General features: G+C 40.0%; 1 protein-coding gene across 1 annotated transcript in view; it reads right to left on the reverse strand.

Moving 5' to 3' along the window:
- Nucleotides 1-25,417, reverse strand: part of LOC125462792 (diphosphoinositol polyphosphate phosphohydrolase 1) — a 155,517-nt gene that overhangs the window by 129,595 nt on the left and 505 nt on the right. The window lies entirely within an intron of this gene.

The following is a 25,417-nucleotide window of genomic DNA, read 5'->3' on the forward strand; positions in this document are numbered from 1 at the left end:
ACCTATCTTCTTTTCTCTCCATCTTCGGTCCGCCTCCCCCTCTCTCCCTATTTATTCCAGAACCCTCACCCCATCCCCCTCTCTGATGAAGGGTCTAGGCTCGAAACGTCAGCTTTTGTGCTCCTGATATGCTGCTTGGCCTGCTGTGTTCATCCAGCCTCACATTTTATTATCTTATCAACACTTCTGATCAGTTTTAAGTTTACTGATGCCTAAAATGCAGACACAGAATTTATCACAAACCAAGAAGTTATTCTAAGCACCTCCTTCTCAACAATGGTACATCTTTGTTTCATGTTAGTAGAAACACTGGAAACACAGGAGACTAATGGTCTGATCCCATCATGCTGAATGTGAAAACAAGACTGCTCCTAGACTTGTGATGATACATCCTTCACTTTTATAGCTGGAAATTCATGATTATATTATGCAAGGACCTCAGATGAAATAAGACCATCTTCACTTTGGTTAAACAAGTGTTGTTAAAGCTCAGTCTCTCTGATTTGGCTTCGAAAATTGCCAGAGAGGGTCAATAATTTGAACCATGGATGGTGGCTCCACATTTCCTTCAACAGATGTAAATCTGTAATATTCCTGGGTGGTGGAAATGTGATCACTTCTGGATTCTGAAGGTTTGCTGTGATCGCTGTTGCCTCAATAACATGGCCAAAAATTAACTGACTTTGAGAATTCATATTCGTCACTGCATGACAACCTGCATACTGCAACTGTCTGAGGATAACACTCTTCAGCCTCTCCACTTGTCAGGCAGCGAACCCATGATTGATTAAATGTCCAGAGGGTGAACACAGTTAACTTTCTGAGCTCTCCTCTAAAGGAGGTTGTCAGAAGTTGCCTCTCATCCAGCCCACTAAAGACTTCACTGTTGGCAAGTTCAGCAATAGTCTTCACCTTTATGCACCACTGTATGCATCTCTAATTACTCAAAACATGCTCAGTCAACAAATTCTGATAAACAGGATAGGTCTAGGAACTGACACTGCAGCAGACCACATAACTTTTCCGGAACGTGGTCTCAAACTCAGTTTATAACTTGTTTTCAAATCTGAAATTTACTTGTTAAATAAGACCAAGCAGACAGGGTTTGTTTTCAGTGTAATGTGGTACACAGCTTTCAAGTTTGTCTAGGGTCACAAAGTGTTTTGGAAATGGTTATTCCTGACTAATATGTTTGCTTTATGAAAAAGGCTGAGGATTATATAGGCTCTCATGCAAGCAGCGAGCATGGCTGATTGTTGACAGGCGTTTCAACAATTTATTTATCTTGCCTTAAAGTTGCCTGAAGCTGGGCTTTGGCCTCAATACGAACTTTACCAGGCCCTAAACAGTTAGGCAAAAGAAGACCATGAAGTAAACTTTTTCAGCTATTTAAGGCACTCAGAAAGAGGAATGACTCCAGCCCATGTCCAAATTAAAATATGTAGATAGTTGGCAATGCCAACTCTCAAATACTGACCATACTGGTCTATGAATTTCCCACAAGAAATGGCTATGTGGGTTTACCTTAAAACAAGGATCACCTGGCTTTACTGAATACAGCTTTTTAAAGGGACCACTGTGACTGCAACCAGGTGTTTGTGGTGTGAGCTGGGCCTTCTTGTAATCTGAGAAAGATTGCAAAATGACCATTTCCATGCACTTCCACTATCACTGCCACAGCATACTTTCAGTTCTGCTTGCTTTATGACAATTCTATTTTTGTTCAGCATGCTTGTAGCCGAGTATTATCTGCTAAGTTTTTAGATGAGTTAGGGCAGAATTAAATCACTCATCCAAGTCAAAGTCAATTGCCTGTGGTGCTCTGTGTGAGGTGACAAATTGGGCCAATCATCGGATTAGTTTTAAAAATCCTTCACTAGCTGCAGTTTACTGCTGTTGGACTGCATGCCAGGACTTCCCCTACATGATGGTGGAGTGCTGAATTGGCTTTATCTTTCACTACAGTACTACTGCTATGATTTCCCTAGCACTCTTTCTCTAGTGATTGTCATTGTATTTGTTTTCTCCAGAAGATGCCTCCATTACCACACCATGATTCTAGAACGGGGAGGGCTGTGAGAATTAGGGTCGGACTGTTCAGCAGAGATGTTAGGAAGTTCTCTGAAACACAAGGGGTGATAGATATTTGGATCTCTTCCACAAGCAGCTGGATTGATTGTTAATTTTAAATCTGAGACAGACAAGTTTATCTAAGCAAAAGTATTCAGGGATGTGGGCAAAGGCAGGTATATAGAGTTAGGGTAAAAATCAGCTATGATCTCAACAAATAAGAGAATGGGCTTGAGAGGCCGGACTATCTGCAAGAAATCTGTGAATCCTGATGGAACAGACCTGAAGATTAACTTTCTTTCCAGAAATGAGAATTGGCCTGCTGAGTAGTTACAGCCTTATCAATTTTTAAATTCAAATTTTCAGCATCTGCAGTATTTTGCTTTTGATCTCACCGAAACACAAAAATTCTTAACTGGACTGACGAGCGATATGCTGAGGTCATTTCCCTTGGCCAAGTAGTGTAGAACTAGGAGTCAAAGTCTCAGGAGTGAGGGATCAGCCATTTAGGAATGAGGAGAGGACAATTTTTCTTTTGTGACTGACAGATTTTTGGATAATTAAAGGTATTAACTGAGTAGAGAGCTTTCTGGGAAAGGTGGAGCTGAAATTGATCAACCTGATCTTATTAAATGGAGGTTGGTGAACTCAAATTGGTTGAATGACTGGTTTACAATGTAGACTGATGCCAACAGCAATACAGGCAATTATAATTAAGGACCCATCTTCTCAACCTCACTGCTGGACAAGCATGGGAGTTCCTAGAAACCTGGTACTCCATGAAGGAAGCCATCAACAAAAACAGAATTTGACCCTATATACACTCCATTTGAAGGAAAACCGCAAATGACATAATCCAACTCAACAGACTCCAGAGTTTAAAAACCAGACAGGAGAACACAATGGTGCTTTATTGGAGGCTGCACTGATGTTACCCAGCAGGGTAATGAAACATCTGCGCAACAACAAACCAGATCGGCGAGCCAACCAACCACAACATCCACAACCTAAGCCACAAAATCTATTCCAAAACTGCCTGAGGCAAAGAGAGGCCCTCAAGTTAAACGATCCCAATTATCTCTCTCTGATGACAGCTGCCCTCTGGTCCTCTGCAGCTATGGAGACTTGGTTATTAAATGGCAGAACCACTTCAAAAACACTACTGCTGCTTTCTTTTCATATAATGAAACAACACGAACGAGCTACGAAATTCAAAGAGTAAAAGTTAACTTAGAAAGCAGAGGTACTTGTTTTTGGTGAAAATGTTTGTTCCAGCTACACTGAACAAAAACACGATTTTTAAAAAATATTTTTATTGTCTGAATGCAGGCAATGAACGAAGCAATATTTTGGCTAATTAATGGTAACTCTCAAGATTGCAATGGGTCTTTTAGCATTTTTTTCATAACTAACTGATTAGCTAGGCCTATTCAGAGCAACTATGAAGTGTGGGATTACAGTCACATGTCAGCACAAAGTATACTTTCTTTCAGATACATGATTTCAATTGAGTAGCAGAATGGGTCTGAATTGCTCTAATGCCCGCACGACTGGATTGCTAGATGGCATCCTCCTGCACTGTGGTATCACAATCGAACTCGAAAGTGATTTTCTGACAAAAATTTTCAATAACTAACTTGAATTAACAACCAGAGTATGGCCAGGCTGCACCAATACAAGGATCCTTAAACATCTGTAAATCAAAAATATTTGTTTTCAAAGTGCAAATGTATATTGCAGTAGGACGATTCCTAAAATACCAGATCTACTGAAATGAACTTATCATTCAGGAGCTCCGTTAGTTTTTTTTTGCTGTATAAACTTAATGTAGGAGATTTTACAATTCAAAAATAATGAATTATCCCTAAATAGCTACATGCGACATGTAAGCAGGTTAAGAACAGGGCTAAGATGTGGAACATAGTGACATTTATAAAACAAAAACAGTAGCAGTGAATGTATCACATTTACTTGAAGAGGTGCCTACAGGTACGGTCCCATCTTCTCCTTTAGCATAATACGCTCTCAGGCAGTTTTTAATACAATTAACAAACAAGCTAAAGAAGAGATGTAAGAACAGTTCATTTGGCTTCTCCCAAAGAAAAAAGAAATTTGCATCGTTCCAGGACTTCGCTCTGGAAGATTGTGAAAACCTATACTTATAAAACACTGACACAATTGAATGGAGCTGCTATGCCATGCTTCACCGTTTTTACCTTTAACATGGTCCTCGCACTGACCATAACGGTCTTCTGTCCTATCACGGTCAGGAACAGATCCAAGTGATGCCAAGACATGTCCAAGAGCTAAGTATCAACATAAGCATCCTTGTACTGACCTTCATGACACCATGCACAAAAGAATCTAAGAAAAAAGACAATAGTACCATACCGATAAAAGTCCTTTCCATGCAAGGTTTGTACACTGCTCAACGTTAACCATTGTGATTCAGGACAATACAAATATCACCTTGGAGTTATGGAATTCATTGATTATTTTGGCTATTAATCTGACCTTATTTCTAACAACACAGCCAGATGCAAATTACAAGTCCTGCAACCAAAATGGTACTACTACCAATGCCATCTTCTACCAATGGTTTCAACTTGCTATCTCAATCAACTATAGGTACAATGGCAATGTTTTTTGTAAAAGATCTCACGTTTTGTTCAATACACAGCGATTACAGAAAGAAAACAGATTTTGACAGGCAAGTAAATAAACTTAAGTATTAAATCATGTTTCTATTTGTGAATTTTTAGGCCTTCCCAAAAATATTCAAGAGTTAAAAAGAGTTAAGTATACTTTTTGCAGTAATTCCATTGCAAGGTCAATACTTTCTGACTGAAACAGAACAAGCTGCACTTTGGCGCTGACTATTGTAACAGATGAAAAGCTGCTTTGTCAGAAGAAGTCATCAGATCCGAGACAATGTTGTTTAACAAATATTGTTGCTTCAGATTTACTTCAAATTACCTAAGTCTATGCTAATCCGTGCTCTCCAAAATACCTGCAGCTTTCTACTCCATATCGTGGCATCAAGGAAGTTACTGAAATGAAAGGCTTCTCTCATGCTAAGTAAATAATTCCTTTTCCTTTTAAGCACTAATACATCTGGATTCCATAGTCACAAGAATTAATAAAAACTTAAAATCAGGAACAATTAGCAAAACAGTCCAGTTTTTCGTCAAACATTATTCAAAAAAAAGTAAATTGTCTGGTAATTGAATTAACACTATTTGCAATGGTATAGGAAAAGTAGTTTTGTTTACTCAAACTAAGACACATTTGCAAAAATTAATTATTACAGCTTATTCCCAATAGCCATGCAATAAAACTTCTCAAAAAAAAAATTAATGCACTCAGAATGACATTCCATATTGGGCCAATCTGAAGTGCAACTGGATGGTTACCACAAAGACCAGTCTTCAAGAAAACAGTGCCAAAAGAACTGCAAGAATAGGTGCCCAGCTGTACAAGAAACTTAAATATCAGACGTTAAAAGCCTCCACTTACTAATTCATATCAACTTGCAATTGAAGGTTTTCTGGGAAGCAGAAATGGCAACGATTACCCATTATGATAACAGAAGATCATCCCAGACTTCATCGCATAACCCCATTTGAACTTTCTATATCACCACGAGCAACACGGAAAACTGAAGCTAAAGAATTCATCCAGATTTTCTTGCCCAGCATGTTCAGAGATACAAAGTACCATTTATCTAAACTGGCCCAAGACCAGGACTGGCTTTTTAAAAAAAAAAATCAGTGAACACTGGATCACTTAAACAGAACTCTTAAACGAGCTGCTTTTTACTACAAGTGATAAACCAGGAAAGCAATGATGTCATATCTATTTAATTGGGATGACATGAAAAATAGAGCACACTATTTGCATACCGATTGCTCAGGTTGTGGGAGGGGCAGTGGCAGTAGGATAGCATTGAAAGAAATTCACCAAGAATTATTCCATAAACTGATGCACTGACGAAGTTGCTAACTTTTTTTTAAAAAATTTGCATAACTTTTTTTCAATATTTGATTATCTAAAACATGATCTGATCAGAATTGCAGGCCTTTTGGCCGACTGAGTCTACACCGAACCTCCCAGGAGCAACCTATCCAAACCCAACCCCCTACCCTGTTCCTGTAACCCTGCATTTCCCATGGCTAATCCACCTAATCTGCATATTTTTGGATTGTGCAAGGAAAGTTGAGTATCTAGAGGAAACCCACACAGACAGAGCGAGAGAATGTGCAAATTGCACACTGATCGATGGTCACTCGAGGGTGGAACAGAATCAGGGTCCCAGGTGCTGTAAGGAGGCTTTACTAATCATGGAGCCACCATGCCACCCCACTGTCATCGAATATAAATGGAAGTTTAATTTATATTCTTGTACAATACCCTCATGAATGAGCAAAGATGAAAAGCTTTCGGAAAATAAAAACTGCTTCAGCAATATAAAAAAAAAATATCATTCTGCTTTGCCCCCAATTTAAAATAACAATTTTCAACGACATCAACAGAATATTCAGTTGTGAGAAATTAGAAGTAATTACAGGAGCCAAAAATAGAGACTATGCTCTTTTACTTGATAAAACCTGCTTTTCCCACAGGTTGGAAAACTAAGGGATTACTGGTACTCAAGTACATCTCTTCATGAAACTTACAAGTCACTTAAAGCAATCCAACTGTGGAATCGCAAATACGTTTTTATTTTGCTAATGTCAGTGCCAACATTCCAAAGAAGTCATGTTAGAAAGAACTTTCAAACCACCATTTGCTGTTTCTCACAAATGTTCTATTAGCTCAGAACCTTTGACCAGCTAGGATCGTTCTGTGTTGGCACAAATTAAATTCCCATTCCAAGTCAGTTACTAAACAGATCACTAAAGAATGGTAGCAACAGGTCATCCTCTACCCACCCAAGTGGTTATATGCCAGGAATCCCAGCCTCAGATTTCAGAGATAATGGGAACTGCAGATGCTGGAGAATCCCGGATGAAGGGTCTAGGCCCGAAGCGTCAGCTTTTGTGCTCCAGGGATGCTGCTTGGCCTGCTGTGTTCATCCAGCTTCGCACTTTGTTGTCTCAGATTTCAGAGATTCTGCCAGTTGGTTTCTTAAATAAACATCAATACCTTCTCCAGTCTATTCAAATGAGTAAACAGGCGAAGTAACTTGTATATGCAGTTAATTCAGATGTTTATTGTTGGAAACCACTTGCACATTTACCCATGTCCCTTCGCATCAATACTTATGTTAACATTTTTAAGAAGTCCATCCCTATTTCACTATCACATTCACAAATCACTCCCCACTTTTAATTGAGATAAATTAGCTGGTAAACATACCTTCTCTTCTGAGCAACTCAAACCCAAGTTGGGGGACTCAATTAGGCTTTGGAGTGCCTAGCTTAGGACAGCAGGAGCCTTCTCCTCATGCGAAGCCAAGCACAGGCAGGAAGTCACTCATGCATTTAGAAAAAAGTTTTTAAAAAAAATGTTTCAACTGGCATTTAAGATGTTAAGGCAGAGTGCTGCTTTCAACCAGTATAACAAAAAGTCAGCAACTTGCCCAGATCAAACAATGTAACTTTTCATATAATTCCTTGAACAATGAAAGGATAATACAGGATGCTATTTCTTGGAAGCAAGCAACATTGTTTGAATTGCACATCTAAGTTTCTTAGTACTGACACATTTACAAATCTATACCATTATTACCAGCTCCCAATTGATTGCAACGATGATGAATAGCATAAGAAATAGGATCGAGTAGACCATTCAGCCACTCAACCCTACTCCACCATTCAGTAGGATCATGGTTGATCCAACACTCCACATATCCATTTTCCTGCCCTAACCCTTCATACCACTAATCAAAGTCTATTTCAGCCTTAAATATACACAAAGACACTACCCTTGCAGTTTTCTTCGGCAAGGAGTTCCAAAGACTTAACTCTTAGAGAAGAAAGTCCTCCTTATCTCAAATCTTAAATTGGTGTCCCTTTATTCTGAGACTACGTTCTCTGGTCCTACACTCTGTGGTGCAGGGAAACATTCTTTCAGCATTTACTCTGTTAAGCACCTGAAGAATCCTTTGTTTCAATGAAAGCACCTCTCATTCTGCTAAACTCCAAAGTTTAATTGATTTAATATGTGCTCACAAGACAATCCCGTAAACCTTCTCTGAACTGCCTCCAAAGTAATATTTCCTTAAACAAGATGAAAGCTGCTCACAGTACTCCTGATGTGGTCTCAACAGAGCAGAGCAGGACAGTACCAGTGAGACATCCCTACACGTACTCCAATTTCCTTGAGTAAAGGGCCAACATTCTGTTAACATTCCTGATTATCTGCTGCATCTGTGTTTCAAGTGTTAAGTACCCCTAAGTCCCTTTGTGTTTCAGGTTTCTGCAGATTTTTGCCATTTAAATAAAACCATTCTATTGTTCCCCTTTCCAACATGGACAACTTCATATTTTCCTGGATTATACTCCATTTGCTAATTTTTTGGCCATTTATTTAACTGGTCACCTCTGTAAACTGTCTCTGACCCTGTCAAGAGCTGCTTTTCAACCTTTTGTGTAACCTGCAAATCTGACTACAGTATATTCACTTCCTTTCTCCCAGTCATTAGTGTGCATTGTAAACAGTTATGGCATAGTGTTGATCCATGGAAACTCACCGATCACAGATCACAGATCACTAACCCAAAAAATAATTCCTTATCTCAACCCTCAGTTTCCGATTCTTAAATCAATTTTCTATCTGTGCCAATATACCTGTTCCAACATTGGCTCTTACCATATGACTTACCATGTTGGATGCCTTCTCGAAGTCAAAAACAGCAACTACTGGCTGTCCACTAACCACGCTGGTTGAGACTCTTGGAAAAACTGAGAGATAAGTCAGACACAATATATCTTTTATAAAGCCATGCTGGCACTGCTTGACTAGATGATGTTTTTCCAAATATTCTGCAACTACTTCCTTAATATCTGATTTCAATACTTTTCCCACAATAAATGTTAGGCTGGTCAGCCTAATGTTACCACTTTTTGCCTCCACTTCTTTTTGAACAGGGGTGTAAACTTAGATGTTTTCTTATCCTGTAGTACTTCCCCAGAATCCATGGATTTTTGGAAAATTATGACCAATGCTATCCCTGTAGGTATTTTGCTTAAAGATCCAGGGATGCAAGTCATTAGGGCCAGAAGACCTCCATGCCTTCAGACCCATTAGTTTCTCTAATACTACATCGCTAATGATAATAATGGTACTTCATTCCTCCCCAAAATTCTTTAGTATTAATGGGATGCTCAAAGTACCTTCCACCAAAAGGACTGATGCAAATGTACATTTAACTCTTCTGCCATTTTCTTGTGCCCCATAATCGTATTACCAAATTCATTTCCCAAAGGGACCTATGTTCAATTTGACTTCTCTCTTCCTCTTTAAAGAAGTTCATATTTTCAGTTTTTACATTCCTTGCTGTTTTGCCCTCATAGTCTATGTTCCGTCTATTTATTTGAGGCCTCCTTTGCTAGATTGAGTTTATCCAAGTCTTCAGCGTGATCACTGAGTTTTACTTCGTTTTCTGCTTTTTCTTTTAACTTAACACTCACCTTAAATTTCCTTAGGTAGCCAGGGTTGCTTTCTACCTCTGTTGGAATCTTTCCTCCTTACTGGGATACATTTTTGTTGAGAGTCAAGATTACCTTCTTGAATATCTGTCACTATTTGCTTATTGTCATCGTTCCTGCTAATCTATCTGCTTGTCCACTTTACCAAATGCTATCCTCCTCATTTCAATGTAATTCTCTTTGTTAAGTTAAATAAAGTTGTTTTCAACCAAGCTTCTCACTCTCAAATTGAATATTAAATTCCATCATGATACCTGCTTCCTAGGGGACTTTTTTACTCCAAAGTCATTTGTTCAGCCTGCCTCATTACACATTATGAAATTTAAGATGGCCCCTCCTTAATGTACTACTAATTTGTTGTTATAGCTATCCTTTCCAATTTGGGTAACCCAATCAACACCAAGATTAAAAAGTCATCCAAAATTGTTGCTCTATTCTTTTAAGATGTTCCTACTATTTGATGGTGTATAGCGTTGCCTGCTGAGTAGTTACTGCTTCAAGGTGCCCACAGTATTGCCACTAATGCCTTCTTTCCCTTTCCTTTTTTTCTTTAAAACCTTTGCTCAAATGGATCATCAGAGCCTAATTTTACCTCAACTATACTCATGTCATCTTTTATTAATGTTGCCACACCATATCATTTTCATCCCTACAGTATTTCCAAAAAGGTCAAATACCTCGTATGTTAAGTTCCCAGTTCTGATCGCCTTGTAACCATGTTTCTGCAATGGCTACAAAATCTTATTCCTTTACCTCAAGTTGCACCGTCACATCATCTACCCTCCTCCAAATGCTTTCTTCAATAACACATATAGCCTTTTAAAGTCTGTCCAGTTATCAACTTTCCCTACACTTTTATAGTTCATTGGTACAATACAGCATTCACACATTATGACCCCTTTATATTATGGTTAACAATCAGCCCTATCATTAAAATACAGTCCTACCTTCTACTTTGCCAATGATTTTCTCATTTCTCTGTGCAACTGAACCACCTCCGTTATTTATTTTAAAGCCCTATTCAGAGGCCCAGCTATCCAATTTGCCAAGGCTCTGATCCCAGTATAGTTCAGGTATAGGCAGTCTCATCAGAACAGTTCCTTCTTTCTGTAGATATGAGCACAGAAGGTCAACAAATGAAGTGGCCAAGGAGGAGTCAGAAACTAAAATCAGTTAGGCTAAGTATCATAGAATCATAAAATCCCTAAATCCCTACAGTACATAAGCAGGGCACTTCCCCCATCAACTCCTCATATGGCCTCTGAAGAGCAGCCCACACCCTATTCTATCCCTTAACTCTACTTCCCATGGCTAGTCCACCTAACCTGCACATCTTTGGACTGTGGAAGATAATCAGAGTACCTCAAGGAAATGCATGCAGGCACACTGCAAATGTGCAAACTCCACACAGAATCAAACCTGGGTCGCTGGCACTGCGAGGCAGAAGTGCTAACTACTGAGCCACCATGCCACCCAAAGAGGAAGAACAGACAGGGAGAGGTTATTTACACAGTTGGGCTTGTGGCCTGAAGAGTAATGATTTTAACACCATGAGCGTAACGAGAAAGGCAGATGAACTTAGACCTTGGATAAGTGCACATAACTATGATGATTCAGCTGCTGCAAAGACCTGATTGTGAGAGAGTTAAGACTGACAGTTTAACATTCCAGGATTTAGATGTTTCTAGTGAGACAGAGAGGGATATAAAAGAGGTAGGGGGAGTTGCCTTATGGATTAGGGAGAATAACACAGCTGTACTGAGGAAGGACACTTTTGAGGGCTGATCCAGTGAGGTAGGGCTCAGGAATAGGAGGGGTGCAATCACTTTTGTAAGACTACCTTACAGGCCTCCCAGTCAGTGACTGAAACAGATGTGGACAGATTATGGAAAAATCTAAAAATGACAGGGCTGTTGTGGTAGGACATTTAAATGTCCCTGATGTTGATTGGGACTTCTTTTGTGGTAGGAACTTTTAGTGGGTGGGTGATGGTGTTAGGGGCATCCAGGAAAGTTTCTTGAAGAAACATCAAAATACTTCAACTAGGGATAGGGCCATATTAGACCAGGCATTAGGGAATGAACTGACCAGGCAATCAAAGTTTCTGTGCGGACCATCTTGGGAACTGTTATGGACCAGACTTCCCACCCACTAATCACAATTATGGCAACACAGGTAGCATCCATAAACACACCCTTTGACAAAAATGCAAATCAGCAGAACAGCAATGATTCTCATGTGCTGTCTCTCTCTAGTCCAGAAGAACGAAACAATCTGCTCCTTTTGATTTTTAAGAGGAGGCTGTCTAAGGCTTCACTCTCACAGCCAGGAACTTAAGCTTTTAGCTTCAGCAGCTAACAGAAACCTTCTCAACTAAGTGAAAGCAAAAGTAAAAGCCATCCTAGGTCTGAGAGTCCTGAACCCACCAACTCAATTATTTTGTCCTAGTTTTTAAAAAAAGATGCCCAAGGAGAACTATAAAAAAAACTATGTATCGTTGCCTCTCTGAAGGAGAGGTTTCAGCACCACTGTGGCAACACTCCTCTGCAAGAGAAACACACAGAACATGTCTAAAACACACTGTCTCAAAGGGATAGTGTTCCTAAAACTTACATCATTAAGTTATTTAAAGACAAGTACAAGAGTAATCCTCAGGTTGAAGTACTAAATTGAGAGAAGGCTAGCTACGACAATAATTAGACAGAAACTAGGGAACACAGACTGGGGTTTGGCTGTTTAAGGGTAAATTTACATCGGTCTTTTAAAGGACAGCTGATTAGAGTTCGGGGCCAGCATTTTCCAGTGAAAATGAAGGTTATGGATGGTAAGATTCAAAGAAAAAGAAAGCAGCCATTAGCTTTAGGAAACTGAAGTCAGAGCCCTTGAGAACCATAAAGAAAGCGGGAAACAACTTAAACAAAAAGAGTTAAGGGGCTTAAAGGAGCCAAGAAATGACCTTGGAAAAGGGCTAGTGTTATTATCACTACACTATTAATCCAGAGACCTAGGTAACGTTCCAGGGATCTGGGTTTGAGTCCCACCATGGCCGATGGTGGAATTTGAATTCAATAATAATTAGAATTAGAAGTCTAATGATGACCAGTGATGCTCACATCACATGAATAAATTGAAAATAAAATGTAAATCCCCAGGGTTTCTTATGCTCATACATGTAACAAGAGGCAGAGCAAGGGAAAGGGTAAGTCCACTCAAGGCAAATGGAGGAAATATATGCTTGGAGCAAGAGGATGCGGTTGAGGTCCTTAAATGAATACTTTGCATTAGTATTCAGAAAAGGAGAAGGATATGGTGTATGGTGAGTCCAGAGGGGTATGCTGATATTCCAGGGTATGTTAATATTAAGAAAGAGGAAATGCTGTGTTTTGAAAAGCATTAAGATCTCCCAAATGGATGGGATCTATCCCAGAAGACTTAGGGAGGCAAGAGAGGAAACTGCTAGGGCCTTGTACAAAATCTTTGTATCTTCTTTAGTCACAGTCCAAGGTCCCAGAGGACCTTGCTATTACTTTAAGGAGGGCAACAGGAATAATCTGGGAAATTACTGGTCAATTACTGGTCAATAAGCCTTATGTCAGGGAAATGTTTTTGTTACAGAATCCTACTGCAGAACATTCTTAAGGACAAGACATATTCACATTTAGAAAAATATGGGCTTACTAGTGACAGAGAGCATGGCATTATGCAAGGGAGGTCATGCCTCACAAACTTGAGTTTTCTGAGGAAGTGATAAATGAGACCAATGAGGGCCCAACCATGGATGATGTCTCTGTGGACTTCAGCAAGATCTTTAGGTTTTTCGCATGACAGGCTTTTACAAAAGGTGAAGTCAAATGGGAGCCACAGTAAGCTGTTAAGATGGACACAGAACTGGCCTGTTCACAGCAGACAGAGTAGCAGTGGAAAGCTGTTTTTCCAACTGGAGATCTGTGAGTGGTTGTGTTGCACAGGGATCAGTGCTTACCTGTTTGTAAGATAAATGATCTGGAGGGGAATGTAGGTGATCTGATCACTTGGTTTGCAGATAGCACAAAGGTTGGGGAAGCTGCGGACAGTCAGTAGGACTGCAGGGATACAGCAGCATATGAACAGGCTGGAGACTGAGTGGAGAAGTGGCAGATGGAATTTTATTTGGACAAATGTGAGGTGATGCATTCTGGAGAGTCTAATTCAGGAGAGAAGTATACAGTAAATGGTAGAACCCTTAGAAGTATTAACGCAAGAGTGATCTAAACGTACAGGCCCATACTTCCCTGAAAGTAGCAGCATCAACAAATTAGATGTCTAAGCAGCATCCCTGTCTTCAACAGTCAGGGCAACTGAGTTTAAAAACTGGCCAGTCATTTTGCAGTTGGATAGAACTTTAGTATGGCAACATTTGGAATACTGTGTTACAATTCCAGTCACTACACTACCACAAGGATGCAGAGGCTTTGCAGAAGACAAAAATCATTTACCAGGACACTGTCTGAATTGATGGGTATTAGCTATGAGGACAGTGTGGCCTTTACACTTGAACATCAGGGGGTGAGAGGTGACCCAGAAGTTTACAAAATTATTAGACAAACAGAATGGATAGTCAAAGTTTTTTTCTCAGAGTAGAAATATCAGTCATTTGAGAATATTGGTTTAAGTTAAGAGAGGGAAAGTTTGAGAGAGACGAGAGAGACAAGTTTTTGTAAACAACACTGCTAAATGCGTGGAATGCACTGCCAGAGGTGGTGGGGGCAGAAGCAGAAGTAACAGCAAGGCTTAAAGCAGGTTTAAGACACATACATGAATAGGCAGGGAACAGAGGAACATGGTCTAGAGGGAAAGGTTTTCAATTTCTAAAAGCGTCCTTTGTCAGCATAGGTTTGGTGGGCCAAAGGGCCTATTGCTATGCTGTTCTTTATGAGAAAGATTCAAAAGAATGCTAAACTATTGCTATCTAAATCTGATTTACTTCCAGTTCCTAAAATGAAAATAAACTTAGCCGTTTGCAAAGGGCCTAGTTGCTTAGATTCTGTATTTAAAACTTCCCTAGGTATTTAACACAGTATGTTTGGCACAGATTAATACTTATTGCAAACTTGCATCCTTCTAGACTTCACCATGCACTTATAAACACCCTCCAGACTTCTAAGCAACTGCAAGCAACCAAATGTGCAAAGTGATTTTGTTATCAAGCAATTTTTGGCACTTCATTGACAATGCATGAATGCAGTTTAGAAAGGAGACTAACAGCACATGAAACTGAAACAAGATGTTGTAAATTTAAGGACTACAAAAAGGTACTTAACATGGGTAAAAACAAAAATTCAGAAGTGTTTGACTGCAGAAATTTCAGGTCACACTCTGCTCAAATACATTCAAAACTTGGAGCCCCTTGTCTTTTATTAAATTGCCAAGAGTGAATGTCAAATACGCTTGGCAGCTGTGAAATTACAAACAGACGTAACATGCAAAGTCTCGCCAAAAGTTCAGTTCCTTGCAGTTCAGAAACTTGTTAGAGTTTTCTGGTCAATTTTAAAACGGTGATTTCAGCTGAAAATAAAAATCTGCTCAAATATGCAGCATTCAACAATGGCTGATAATATGCAGTCTAGCAGTATTGTTTATATACAAATCATTGTGAAACTTCAAGTAAGAGTTACACTGTGCTACCAATATCTTTTTAGAAGTATCTGCCTCCCAAGCTCACCACTGACAAGTGATAAACAGCATACAGTTGCTATTTTCTCTAGTAATTACAAAGTGTACACGGAGAAAAATAAACTTGTCCATTTCAGTCTATATGAATTCTTTTAACATGATATGGGTTAATTGCTGCTAAACATCAGTGTCCCCAAAATTAATTACTACAAATATGGAATCTTACTGCCTTCAGATTTTGATTAACGACCATTTTAAATAAAGTATCTTTACTTTTTCTTTTGCTTTCTCATTCTTTTGTTCCCTCTCTATCCCCTGCTTTGACATTGGAACCATCTACTCAAACTTAAGTCTTCCTTGTCATTTTCATGCTGTTAATCTTTCAAACCTTCACACTGCAAACACCTAGAAGGAATACAGTTGTTTGCCCTGTTAAGTGTTCAACTGTTGACAGGTATGCCCACATGCCTTCCATTCAGAGACTCAATTTGCATAACTCATTGCTACGAAAAGGCTGCCAACCAGGCTGCCACCCTGGGAACGCTCTCCTACAAACTCTTCCATTAGGCAGAAGTTACAGAAGCTTGAACACCAGCAAGTTCAACAACAGTTTCTTCCCTGCCGTTATAACGCTGATGAAAGGACACTAACTTCAAATAATGCTGATCTTTCCCAGCACACACCCTGTGCGATGTAACCTGTTCAAGAATTTTTTTTCCACCTGATGGTCTGTATGTTGTTGCTTCCTATGATCTGTATGTACTGGTCATAAAACATTTTTCATTGTATTTAGGTACATGTGACAATAAAACCAAAGCAAATCAGTTGCCATGATCCTATGCGCTGGCAACACTTGCCTTAAACTCATTACCCTTCTTTCCATGTCCTCTTTCTTTGGCTTTTTGTGAGTTGCCCTAAAACCTTCATTTGTGGTCCTCTGTCAAATGTCCCTCAACCATACTTCTGCAAAGTGACTTGCAACATATTACTACATCAAAACTATTATTTAAACACAAGACGTTTTCTGATCATTTAAGCCCAAGCTTCTGGCTTCCTGGTTCCAACATGACCTGTTTGAATTTCAGCAACTTTTCATGCAAAGGCAAGTCAATCAAACGGCAGGCAACATTTTACGCACTGACAATAGAAAACAACTACCCAATTCTCAACTCTTTACTGCTACGAGAAAAGTCTACTCTCATTTTAGATTAGATCCAAGATATTCTAGGATAATTTATCTAAATGAAAACAAAGACAAGCATTTTTGAAAGGTTTCTTGTTAAAGGATAAGAAGGAGACACTTTAAATGGTGGGACAGGTCTAAGGATCTGAATGACCTAATCGTTTCCTGGTGAGTGGAATTGGTGGTAAGGAAAGCAGATGTTTTGGTCAGTCCAATGTGGCGCTGGAAGTCAAGACACCAAACAGTTTGATATGCAGAGCCAATTTAAATATTTAGGATGGGGGGGAAAAAATTGTGATCAAGGAAATCACATTTAAATAAAGCAGAAAATTCAACTAGAAGCATCAGGGGGAGGACTGGGACAAGCAGAATAAACCAAAGCAAAATGCTGACCGAAGCCTCGGACATGAATTTTGAACTCTCAGCTACCAACATATCAAAAGCACCTTATTTGTACTTTGTGCCCTTCCTCAAGTCCCAGGAAAGCAAGATACTAAGAAAAGTTTTTGCAGTATGCTAATTACTGCTTTCTCAGGGAAGGAAATACAAACAGATTTGCACACATTGATTCCTTATTTCACAACATCTTATTGAAACAGATGACTGATCTATATTTTAATCACTTACAAACATACAAGATTGGCTTTCAAAAAGTCTGCCATTATTTAGTTTCTATTGTACCTTGATATATGTATGAGTTACATCTAGTTTCAACCCATAATTGACTCAACGCAAATCAGTAGTTTATAATATACCAAAATGTAGGTTCAAATAAAGTATACAGCATAGTTAATGTGTTACGATATTCAACATGTCTGCCTCATTATATTAAAATATATCTTGGGGCTCTCAAAATATTTGATACTCACAAATTAAATGCCATGGCAAAATGCATCTCTAAGCTTAGCCATATTTTTTCTGATCATTACAATTGCTAAACTGTAACATGGCACAACAGCCAAGGATCACACATTAAGAGAAACAGAGCATGTAGTCTTCTTGGCAACTTTGTACAAAGGATTACAATTTTTAATTAAATTATATCTTAATTCAGTCTTACAGCATTAGTAAGAAACCGAAAGTTGATATCCCTTGTTCCAAGCACAATTTTGATTATCTGTATTTTTGCTACCACTGTTAAACATGCCATATCGCACTGATTTTGCCCCATTGCAATCCACCTTAAAATAACGTCTTCCCATTTCAAGTGAAGTACACCATTCTTTTGTTTATTTACCTGACAGTCTAAATTTCTCTTCGGTTTCCTTTCATAATGCACACTGATGTTGGCTAAATATCATTCATACATATTTTAAAGTAATTTTTCAACGTCTTATGTTTTACTTTACTTAATACACAATTTCACAACTTGAACATTTTTCCACAAAATTAATTCTTTCCCCAAGTCAGCATGAATGCACTCTCTCACTTGGCTCAGTGTAATCACTATTCCACAGTGGCAGTATCAAATACAACAGACGATATAACAAAAAAGTGACAACACAATTCTTAACCCACAACACATTTTTATTTTATTCCAAAATTTAGATACTGACTGATATATAAAAAAAGACTTACCAGCCGCAGATCAGCCAGGAAGACACTCTTCCTCCTGGAACTCCTAATCTATTGTCAGAAGAACAATTCTGTTGACATGGTAAATGTGCTAATCTGCCTCAAAGAGCCACATGCTTGCTTCATTAAATAAATGAAACAATACTTAACTCTAGGAATGATACACCAAACCAGGTTTACAAAAACAAAAGAAATTGACCATATTCTCCTTATCTCACAAAATCCACAGAACAGCTACAACTAATCTATTTTCCTTTTATTACAATCATAAGTCTTACCCAAGACGTGAACTGTGCATGTATTACTTATCTTAAAATGGCAAATGCTTGGCTTACATCACACATGCATATCAACGAGTATAACTTGGAGAACATTTCTAACCAAGGAAAACTGAACTGTTTCCAAGACTGAATAAGAAAAAAAAACTAGATCTTGCGAAGTTTTTTTAAATTCATGCAAGGATGAAGGCATCACTGGCTATGCAGCATTTATTGCCGGCCACTAATAGCCCAGAAGCCTATTAAGTGTCTGGAGTCACATGTAGGCCAGACCAGGTAAAGATGGCAATTTCCTTCCCTAAAGGGCATCAGTGAACCAGATGGGTTTTTTCCAACAATCGACAATGGATTCAGGGTCATCAAGATTGTTGATTCCAGATGTTGTATTGAATTCAAATTCCAATTACACCACCTGCCATGGCAGGATTTGAACCCAGGTCCCCTGAACAATGATAATGGGAACTGCAGATGCTGGAGAATCCAAGATAATGAAATGTGAGGCTGGATGAACACAGCAGGCCCAGCAGCATCTCAGGAGCACAAAAGCTGACGTTTCGGGCCTAGACCCTTCATCAGAGAGGGGGATGGGGTGAGGGTTCTGGAATAAATAGGGACAGAGGGGGAGGCGGACCGAAGGTGGAGAGGAGAGTATAGGTGGGGATATGGGAGGGGATAGGTCAGTCCAGGGAAGACGGACAGGTCAAGGAGGTGGGATGAGGTCGGTAGGTAGGAGATGGAGGTGCGGCTTGGGGTGGGAGGAAGGGATGGGTGAGAGGAAGAACAGGTTAGGGAGGCAGAGACAGGTTCGACTGGTTATGGGATGCAGTGGGTGGAGGGGAAGAGCTGGGCTGGTTTTGGGATGCGGTGGGGGAAGGGAAGATTTTGAAGCTGGTGAAGTCCACATTGATACCATTGGGCTGCAGGGTTCCCAAGCGGAATGAGTTGCTGTTCCTGCAACCTTTGGGTGGCATCATTGTGGCACTGCAGGAGGCCCATGATGGACATGTCATCTAAAGAATGGGAGGGGGAGTGGAAATGGTTTGCGACTGGGAGGTGCAGTTGTTTATTGCGAACTGAGCGGAGGTGTTCTGCAAAGCGGTCCCCAAGCCTCCGCTTGGTTTTCCCAATGTAGAGGAAGCCGCACCGGGTACAGTGGATGCAGTATACCACATTGGCAGATGTGCAGGTGAACCTCTGCTTAATGTGGAAAGTCATCTTGGGGCCTGGGATAGGGGTGAGAGAGGTGGTGTGGAGGCAAGTGTAGCATTTCCTGCGGTTGCAGGGGAAGGTGCTGGGTGCGGTGGGGCTGGAGGGCAGTGTGGAGCGAACAAGGGAGTCACGGAGAGAGTGGTCTCTCCGGAAAGCAGACAGGGGTGGGGATGGAAAAAATGTCTTGGGTGGTGGGGTCAGATTGTAGATGGCGGAAGTGTCGGAGGATGATGCGTTGTATCCGGAGGTTGGTGGGGTGGTGTGTGAGAACGAGGGGGATCCTTTTGGGGCGGTTGTGGCGGGGGTGGGGTGTGAGGGATGTGTGGGATGTGTTGCGGGAAATGCGGGAGATGCTGTCAAGGGCGTTCTCGACCACTGTGGGGGGAAAGTTGCGGTCCTTGAAGAACTTGGACATCTGGGATGTGCGGGAGTGGAATGCCTCATAGTGGGAGCAGATGCAGCGGAGGCGGAGGAATTGGGAATAGGGGATGGAATTTTTGCAGGAGGGTGGGTGGGAGGAGGTGTATTCTAGGTAGCTGTGGGAGTCAGTGGGCTTGAAATGGACATCAGTTACAAGCTGGTTGCCTGAGATAGAGACTGAGGTCCAGGAAGGTGAGGGATGTGCTGGAGATGGCCCAGGTGAACTGAATGTTGGGGTGGAAGGTGCCACACCCGGCACCTTCCCCTGCAACCGCAGAAAATGCTACACTTGCCCCCACACCTCCTCCCTCACCCCTATCCCAGGCCCCAAGATGACTTTCCACATTAAGCAGAGGTTTACCTGCACATCTGCCAATGTGGTATACTGCATCCACTGTACCCGGTGTGGATTTCTCTACATTGGGGAAACCAAGTGGAGGCTTGGGGACCGCTTTGCAGAACACCTCCGCTCGGTTCGCAATAAACAACTGCACCTCCCAGTCGCAAACCATTTCCACTCCCCCTCCCATTCTTTAGATGAACATGTCCATCATAGGCCTCCTGCAGTGCCACAATGATGCCACCCGAAGGTTGCAGGAACAGCAGCTCATATTCCACTTGGGAACCCTGCAGCCCAATGGCATCAATGTGGACTTCACCAGCTTCAAAATCTCCCCTTCCCCCACCTCATCCCAAAACCAGTCCAGTTCGTCCTCTCCCCCCACTGCACTACACAAACAGCCCAGCTCTTCCCCTCCACCAACTGCATCCCATAACCAGTCGAACCTGTCTCTGCCTCCCTAACCTGTTCTTCCTCTCACCCATCCCTTCCTCCCACCCCAAGCTGCACCTCCATCTCCTACCTACCAACCTCATCCCACCTCCTTGACCTGTCCGTCTTCCCTGGACTGACCTATCCCCTCCCATATCCCCACCTATACTCTCCTCTCCATCTTCGGTCCGCCTCCCCCTCTGTCCCTATTTATTCCAGAACCCTTACCCCATCCCCCTCTCTGATGAAGGGTCTAGGCCCGAAACGTCAGCTTTTGTGCTCCTGAGATGCTGCTGGACCTGCTGTGTTCATCCAGCCTCACATTTCATTATCTTCTATTCCCCTGAACAATGTTTGGGTCTCTGGATTAACAGTCCAGCGATAATATCACTGGGCCACTGCCTCCCCCAAGTACTTACTAGTAGTCAAATCAGTACAACCTGTGTTAATTAACAGACACTGGAGTTGAATAATTAATGCTTTATTTATGTGAAAATATGCAAGAGCCAAAAAGTTGGGAAGCATTAACAGATTTCCTGAAGATTTGCTCATGATTAGCCAAAATACAACAGAAATTCAGAAATTTTAACTTCTCTTTTCCCTCTCATCACCACTCACAGAAGAGAAATAAGGCCAATGAAAAACTGAAAAAAATCAGTTACTTTATTCCACAATCAGTACCTCTCATAACTTCTGAAGTACAATTGTCGTCGACGGCAGTCGTCCCTTGATTCGAGGATGACATCTACTTAGCGTTGCAAGTTTGTGCCATGGGTCTTCATGTGATTGAATAGGCCGATGCTCGACCCACAGATTTTTGGGCACATGGAAGTAAATTGGGCAAGACAAAACTTCTTCTGCCGTGATAAAGTTTTGCAGCACAGCAAAATCCTGTGAAGTCCATTGCAGAAAAAGTCTTATTATATATCACAAAGCAGCATCATTCAGTCATGCAGTGCTCAGTCGCCAATAGCTGGTAAGACAACATCCCACTTTCAATGCATAAATGAAGCTTTACTTCACACAATTTCCAATTTCCCATGGTGCACTATTGTGCATTCTGCCTCGTCCTCATCCAAAGAAAACTGTCATAATTAATGCTTTAATAGTCTATTTCAAGCAATGCTAGAAATAACAATGCACAAGGAGGAGACTGCATCTACATAAAGGGAGGTGAAAATTTGAGAACACTGCTACCAGAATCCTAAATTAGCATAATGCTGTAATAGCAAATATAGAAATTTTGCTAATAAGACAAACAAGGCAAATCTGTGATCACTGAAAGTGTTGATCTCTTGCGATTATTCTATCAAAACATGCAAAGTACTTTAAATATAAATTTGCAGCTTATTTTTGTAACTGTTGAACTTAATTTTTTTAAAAATATATCTAGGCAAATGAGTTACTGAGACTTGCTGGAAACATTTAGAAAAACAGCGAGAAAGTTACTCAGCAAAATGCCATGTCACTGGTTTTAACATGTCAAAAGCACTACATGAATGTATTACGTGTAGATGTTACATGCCAAACATGAGCCACAGGCGGAAAGAAAATTATTGACTATTTGCTCAACATTATGAATTGTTGCTGGCAATGAATAGACTGAAAAAAAATCATGCAACACACCAAAGGTATTCAACCACAACAGCATCATAAAAGACTCACCACTAAATTTTGCTCACAAGTGATTGATTGAATGAAATTTAAAACAAGTTGTATTCAATTTAAATACACTAAGTACTCACTAACTTCATTTCCAAACACCAAATAAAACAGCAGTCAATCAACACAGAAACAGCCCAACACCATCTCACTTATATATAGACCATTTCAAAAATACAAGCAATGACTTACACCTCCACATAAGTGGGATTTTCAAGACAAGCTAATGATGTTCAAATCAATTCCAAATTACCACAAGTAATGTTTTCATTGCATGCTGAAAATTGGATGGGAGGTTTACAATATTTGATTTGAAAACTAGTTATAAAGCTGGATCTCCATTATCAATTTTTTAATACATACAATTTAAAATATTTCTGTTATCTTAAATGGTGCAAGCTCGTGGACAAAACTGTTCAAAACTGCTAGAATTTGAGATTTTATTGCATTAGGCAGCCTGTTGTGCTTCTCTATAATTCTGTGGAATTTTTTATAACACATCCAAGAATGAGTACAGTATTGCCATTCTACTATGACTCCACAGTTTTCCTTGTATATCAATGCCATTTAACATTAGTTTCAAAGGTTGCCTGGGAAGCAAGATCAAAATGGACATAAATGAGCATGCTCAACAGCAGATTACTCAGTCCAGGAAAATGAAAAAAAGCATTGAAGGCATTAGGAGTAGGAAGAACCGTTTTAAAAACCCATAAACTCAAGTATTCCAAAATTACAACAGAAAGCACAAGAACCAATGAGAATTTGCAGGCATTAAACTTGGCTGGTAATTACTGCATTTATTTGTTACTAGTTGTATTATCAAACAATTTCAAGTTACACTGCTTTGAAACTTTCTGTTTCTCAATAACTATACTGTTATCTTTAGCTGTTACACTTTAAGTTTACTGGCAACAGCTGAAACGGTTGAGAAAAATGAATCACAATCTTAAAGAAAGTTTCCGTATTTCCCACATAAATTTAACAACTCAAATTAGTAATTACTGTTTCTGTTCAGGCTTTCATCTAACATTTAACACCACAATACGAAAGCAGCTTCTCCAATCAAAGTGAGCCACACAGAACTGAAACTTGTTTTTTATACATATTGTGAATAAGATACTGTATGTTATGATAGATATCACAGGTTTGGCCACCACTATACCTTCATCACTTTGAAAAATATCAGATTACAAAAGCTGAGTTCCAGAGTTCAAGCTCAAACTAATATTTATGTGCAAGTGTCCCAGAAAGTAATGAACAATATAGTGCTTGATTTCACACACAGTTCACAAACTGTTTTTAAGCAAATCTTAAACAGCTCTTCTTGACATCTATGGTCAAACATCACATGGACTAATGCTTCCACAAAATTCTCAACTTCTAGAAATGAAATTGGCAGCACAACCAGGGATTACAATCAATACGACCATGCAAAGATTAGGCTTAAAATAAATTCCATTTTAAGTTCAAATAGATGCCTCAAATTGACAGTGTCACCAGAATTAAAATTAAGATATTGAAATGTTCACTCAAATTAGATTATTTGTAAGAAATTTGCCTACTTCCCATCCTCTACAGATCTTCTGATACAAGCACCTAATGGGAGCCAACTATGAAGAATGACTTGTAATGAAATTCAATTAAAATTACTTTCACATATCATAATTCGGTCCACGTAAAAGGAAACTTGGGCTCAGGTACAATGAGACACAGCTGACTTCAGCCTATAAACAAAAAGCATCAAACAAAGCAACTTCACTACTTAATGCAAAAAGCACCAGTTTTGCCATGTCTATAGCTTCAATTCAAATAAACTGTACAACCACAGAAATGTACGACTCTCTAAGTGAATCTCAAACAATTTATCATCTATACACCAGCACATTCCAACGTCAATTATTCCTTTCAAAAATAAAATCAAGAAAAATTTATCTGCTCTACTGAAGATGCAAACACAAACTTTCTCACTTACACAATCTAGATTAATCAGGGTAACTGTAGTAACCATGATGCTTTCATGCACATACCCAAAAGCCAGGACAAGTTGGAAACAAACTGAAAAATACATTTCAAGAATACAGATCAGCTCTGCCAAGCCACTTATAATGTAGGCCAAATGCTGACTGCCTTCACGAACACTTTCACACCCTAGATCATTTCAACTTTTAAAATATTACTGAAATCTTAGCTATATGCGTGTTATTAACATGGGACTGCAGATGGCTTTTTTTTTCCAAAATGGTGAACTGTGATACTTTTGTGTTAAAATCTTTCTAGGCATAAAACAATTCACTTCTTTATCTTCCTCCTGTTGCAAAGCTGCCAACCCACCTGCCGTTTTTTTTTTAAAAAGTCATCCCTGGCTGCAATGGACAAATTTGCAGTATGAAAACACGCCGTTTGTTCTACGCTGTATGACAGCACAAATTACTACTCAAAAGAGTGGTTCCTTCATTCATTTTTAAAACAAATATATTTATAACTAGTTGGAACAGCTGGAAAGGGAAGGCATTTTTGTTTTCACGTACGCCTGCGATGGCAAATGCAAAAATTTCGACCAGGAAGTGTGGAGGCTCTGCAGCCTCAACAGACCGAAAGAGTCTCACTGAACCAGACAAATACGATTCTCATAAGTCCACGATCCCCTCTGACTGACTGAAGTTGGGAGAGAGAAAATGCCTTCACTCTGAACCCAACTCATCAAACGTCGATCAACCGGACCAGCGGTGTCACCGGTAATTTTAGCACAAAGCGAAAAGTGCATGTGGCATCACTCCGAAGAAAAACAGACCTCCCCACGCCACCCGCCCCAGCACCCTCGGTGGGAGCGATCACAGAATGTAAAATAAAATGCACTGAAACCGGAAGAATTTCCAAGAGAACAACAGGCAAGGCCTGTCCAGCAGAGATTCTTCCCCCAGGAAAAGGCGAGATGGAGAGCAGA

This window comes from Stegostoma tigrinum, chromosome 21, assembly GCF_030684315.1.
Source record: "Stegostoma tigrinum isolate sSteTig4 chromosome 21, sSteTig4.hap1, whole genome shotgun sequence".
Lineage (NCBI taxonomy): Eukaryota > Metazoa > Chordata > Chondrichthyes > Orectolobiformes > Stegostomatidae > Stegostoma > Stegostoma tigrinum.